Consider the following 6000-nt stretch of genomic DNA (forward strand, 5'->3'; position numbering starts at 1 on the left):
CTAGACAGCTGCATGGAAACGGTAAATTTCCATTTACCGCGGTAGCCATTGAAAACCGTGGGAATGGATGGCTTTTCTAGTAATATCACATATTCGGATCGGGAATGGGCGGAAAAAACCAATATGGAATGACAGTGGTTAAATTGATACACATTTTAGTTGGAAATGGTTGGTAAATAAATAGAATCTATTTTCTATGGAAGATGCTAAAATTCTAAAATAAATAGAAGGAGTTTTGCCACTGAGTAATGGCAGATATCTGCCTTAGACTTTATTACACGATATATGGCAATATAACATAGGTGCCACTACTACTCCTCTCACTTAGTTTGTTCTGGCCTAGTTACTAGCTAGCTAAGCTCACAGTACCTTCTTTTAGCTCGTATTCCTATTACTTTAGCACGCGAGATTCACGGCTATTAAAGCTGTCAATCAGTCCATTGTAAGTTTTCGCGCCAAATTCTCGGAATAGATATTTTGGGATGTGACTCGTGCTACTTGGCGACGGGCGAAAAAGAGTCCCTCAGTAAAGCCAAATTTTTCTTCAGTTTTTCATCCTCCTTATTTTTGCTCAAATTTCCGATGAAGAACCCGTATTGCTGTGGTAATTTTGGGCCAAACCAAGACGCTCAAGGGTTATATTCTTAGGAAGCCCTCACATGAGCAGTTCCCGTATGAGCGGACTTCGTAATAACGGTCTTCATAACTGCAGTTCCCTAAAAAGCGATCCCCGAAATGGCAGTTCACCCGTTACAGCATTTACCGATACAGCGGTTCTCATAACGCGGCGTACCGTTACAGCAGTTCTCTAAAGAGCGGAAAAACAGATATGCGAAAAACGATAGTTGTTTGTTATGGTGTAAGCTGGCCCAGCTGGGTTATATGAACTCAAAACGAACTAGGTCAGATATGGATAATTTGGTTAGGTTAAAGTTGCTTATTTCAACCAATAGTTTAGGTTTTGTTTCGTTTGGTTAGACTTAGGTTAGAAATATTTTGGAAATAGTGTAACAATGTTACGCCTTTTCTAAAATATTGTTGTTTATCTTCATTGACTTCCCAAATAATAATATTGTTTTTCCAAAAACATTACTGTTTACAAGAATCTATTTCCGAAATGAAACAACCTTTCTCAAATTATAATATGCCTTTTCCAAAAAATCCTGTTTACAATTATCTACTTCTGAAATTAAATAACCTTTCTCGAATTATTTTTCTATCCTAGTATGAGAATTGTAAACTGATACAGCCTGAAGAATAGTAAAATAGTTAAGTGTACTTAACACGATCCGTTAGTAGGTCACATTACTGATAAAAGGTAGTTTTTGAAACCAACGAATACAACTGTAATGTTAAGAAATGCGCAAATCTCAACAAAAACACTGCTATTTCCCAAAACAGCAGCCGCTATTTCAAAAACAGCAGTTTTGAACAAGGCCGCTGTTTTTTGGAATCGCCGTTGCTATTTCGAGAACTGCTCAACCGGGAATTTCTCATACGAGGTAAACCCATATTCTTTCGAACACTGTGGTAGGGAAGTGGTTTTCTGCTTTTGTTCATTTCGGTAATGGTTGGAACTGCAATAACTTTTGAAACTGAAATGCAGCACTCTACAATAAAATAAACCAAGTGCGCTTGGACATAGATATCTTATCACACATGTATTTGCTAGAATTCCGGGAAACTTTGAAGCATTTCGACCAAAGCCACTAAACTAAGTACGCTTGGACAGGGACACCTAATCCCATCCCATTTGTATTTTCAAGTTTATAGCTGTCCCACTTAGTGTAATGGGACTTTGGCCGAGGGGTTGCCCAAGAGTGGGACAGCTAAGATTACTTTAAAATTCCCGACTGAAAAAGAACTTAAAAGTCAATTTTATTCCTTTGAATAAAATTAAAGGGCTGGTCGAACTAACGTCGATCAAAAGTAGTTCGGTGGAATAACGAACTGATTTTAACAAACAAAATTATTGCTTTCAACCATAAGCGTGACTCACGGGAAAGTGAAATAGGACTATGGGCAAGAGAAACCCAAAAAGACGATTGATAAAACTTTTTATTTGAAGGGCTAGTGAGCTATTTTTAAAGGGTTAGTATTTCAATATGAAACATCACATTTCTAATTAAATTTTTGTACAGAGTTATGACACACATTTACAGTTCACAAAACAAAATAGGGTTAATAATCAAAATCAGTTTAGTTATTTAGTAATTTATTTAGTTAAAGTTAAGGTCAACAAAAATAATTGAACACTTACTACTCGGAAACGTACTTCGAACTACATACTTATTTCGCGACACGTTTCATTTTATTACCGACTGTTTCACATAATATATAAAAATGATGCCAAACACTGATGCGGGTACGCGGAATCCATGATGTGTTAACCTATACCGGAATCTCCAACATGATGGCAATGGATAGTGAAATGAAAATGGATCGCAACTAAGTTATGAAACCATAAACGAGTAGCCAAAACGTAGGATTTAAAAACATAAGATTTTAAACTTTCAATGAGGTCTGCAGATATTTCTTCAAAATATAATATATTGTTGATATATAATTTCAATTAATTGAAAAAAATTCATTTGAGCATTAAAAAGGTGTGTAATAAGTTGCAATGCTTTTTAACGGATTATAAAGTATGACGAAATTATTTTCTTTAATCTATAAAAAATGCTATATACGAATGAACGCCGACATTTATTTGTTGATACGCCTTGTTAATATTTTGTTGGCTCTTATCAAGTCTAAAGTTACGATAATTAAACTGATGAAATATTTCGATTATCACTGTTTATAACAGTAAATTGAATAAATATATACTTCTTTTGTTTGTTTATAGATATTTGAATATAAAAAACTTCATCGTCTATTTCAGTTACAATCCATTAATGCATATCGTATTATGTATTATTCAAATGGCTTATATTATAAAAACTCCGAGCCCTAACCCTTATACATTAAACGCAGTATGAAGTCTTATCTAAGAGGGCAACCGCTCTTTCAGAATAGCCGATGATTTTATCGGTACATATAGGTGGTGGCAAACGAAAATTCATTTGTTGATTTTATATATATATATATATATATATTATATATATATATATATTATATTATATATATATATATTATATATATATATATATATATTATATATATATATATTATATTATATATATATATTATATATATATATATTATATATATATATATAATATATATATATATTATATATATATATATATATATATATATATATATATAATTATTTTTAACTATCCTACTGGTACGTTAATCCATTGATATATTGCTATTTGAGATCAGTTGTCGAAGGCTGTCAGTATAGGTATTAAACTCTTAATGAAATTTAATTTGGCTTGTCGTTGTCATAATTATTCTTGTTGAAACTTGTATTAATTGCTTGAAATCAGCCATGAATGTAACTATCTTAGACATAAATGAAAGGGCCGGGAGTTTGTCGGAGATCGCATTTTTTATCACCTAAAACTATTTTTTCATTGTTCTACTTATGTAGCAGACACTCAGTGATTTTGCTAGGATCTTCTGTCGTGTCTTGTATTTTAGCTTGTGACAGTATAGTTGATTTTCATGTACAAGTTACTATAGTTCTTATTTTCCAACTATTCGAAACTACTCGGGTAGTAAAATTACTCCCCCTATTACTGTGTCAAGCAGAAACAGGTTTTCGCGGGTAGAGAAATAGGAATCAGAGGACTACCCACTGTCTAGATCAGAAAGAATCGGAATTTTTGTACCAGTCTAGAAAGAACTGCCCCGGTACACGGGAAGACCATTTTTTATTACCCGAACCCTATTCGAAATTGAACAAGCTGGTCCAGCGACCCGAACATTTTTGCACACCCAATCAATTTATAGGACATTGGTCCAGTGAGGCAGTGACCCCTATAAGTGTCTCAAAGTTATCTTATTTCCGTAACGGCTAAATAGAAAACCGACACAATAGGCAGGGTTCATACAACTTTGGAAAACAAATTTCCCTGAGATTTCCAGGTTTTTCCCCATATACTTCCCTGAGTTTCCTAGATTTTCCCGTATATGGAGTATCCTATGGAGCAAGTGTTAACGAAGGAGGAAGGGTAAATAGGACAATTACATAATCAAAGGGCATTCCCGATTCCCCGTATCTCTAATAAAATCAGAGTTATGACCCTCAAAAGCATAGTGTTATTTTTAGGCAAATAAGACTATAACATACTCGAAGGACATCCCTGTATCTCTAGTAGAACCAGAGTTATGAGCCTCCAAAGATTAGTGGAATGTTAATCCTATGGAGGGTATGTTCATGTCATGAACATTTTGTTTAATTACTCGGCCTCTGTTTGACGCAAAGTTCCCTGATTTCCCCGAATTTTACTAAAAATTCTAAATTTCCCTGAGGTTTTCGTCAACTATTTATTTCCCTGATTTTTTGCAGGTTTGTATGAACCCTGATAGCTCACAGCAAGACAAGGTTGAAAAGGGGGCGGAAATAAGTCAAATACTTTGAGCCTCATGGAAATTCGCGAGAGCGGAAATTAGCAGAACACTTGAAATGTATCCAGAGACACTATTCTCTAAAAATTTCAACGATTAAATACCCAAATCCAAATGTAAACATTAGGGTTGGTTCCATAAGGAGAGAGAGCTTAAAACCCTATTCTCTAACCCAAGTCCAAATGGACATTTGATTCTCCCGCCAAACATTTCACCATCTCAAATTATTCTCTTATTTCTTTAAGCTAAATCGACATTTGAATCTCCCGCCAAACATTTCACCATCTCAAATTATTCTCTTATTTCTTTAACCTAAATCGACATTTGAATCTCCCGCCAAACATTTCACCATCTCAAATTATTCTCTTAATTCTTTAACCTAAATCGACATTTGAATCTCCCGCCAAACATTTCACCATCTCAAATTATTCTCTTATTTCTTTAACCCAAATCAACATTTGAATCTCCCGCGAAACACTTACCCAAATGTACGTCACTTCCTCTTTCATTGCATGTTTTTATTTCAGCATAAATTACACGAAAGACAATTGATCAGTGTTGCCTACGCTCTCCCACTTTTAAAAATCACCTTTCAACCCAAAAGTATATATGTTAGCATTACTTGACATCTGTGGTAAAGAAAATTGCCCACTAATATTCCTTGGTGACTACAATTATCCTAAGTTAGACTGGTTGAGCCACACACCTCTGGCTGGAGCGACTACTCTCGCGAGAGAGTTTCTGTCTTTCGTACAAACCCAAGGACTGACACAATCCGTCACTAGCACTACAAGAAATGGTGGTCTGTAAAGTAATGACAATTTTCTTGATCTCATCCTGAGTAATGAACCGTACCTAATGTTAAAACTCTTGCACCAGTAACAGTGATCATGCTACTATCCGGTTCGCACTTAACTTATCTTCGACACCATACCATCGGCGTCGTCTTCGAAACTACTTTAAATGTGACCACGCATCACTTGTAAATCACTTACAACCGATCCAATGGGCCATCGTGCTCCCAACTCCATTCACAAATATAAATGCATCATGGCTACTATTTCATAAGTTTCTCTATACTTATCAAGAGGCAACTGTTCTTTTCAACACTGTATTTCAAAATTTCTATTGGTGAGTCTTCTTCGTTGTGGTTTAAGGGCCATTTTTTGCGTTATTGAAAAGCCGTTTCACCGGTGCGGACGATTGTAGTTGGGTGTTTTACTTTACAAATATTGCTTAGCATGGGGAAAATTATGTATCGTCAGTGGAGTAACATCGAAGGAATGCAAAAATTCTGATTTGGTCTTGGTATCGATTGCAGTTGAAAACTAAAATGTAATCTGTGGAGAAAATATTAGTTCAACAGTGAACAGTGACTCTGACTCAGTGAGTAATGCCAATGCAATAGAAAGTCACCGAGAGTGGTAAGTACTAGGCTCAAGGGGTCGGACATTCAACGATATGCCGTACGCTTCTCGC

Source organism: Phalangium opilio, unplaced genomic scaffold (genome assembly GCF_054372755.1).
Source record: "Phalangium opilio isolate 3A_F unplaced genomic scaffold, DU_Popi_V2 ptg000046l_1, whole genome shotgun sequence".
Classification (NCBI taxonomy): Eukaryota; Metazoa; Arthropoda; class Arachnida; order Opiliones; family Phalangiidae; genus Phalangium; species Phalangium opilio.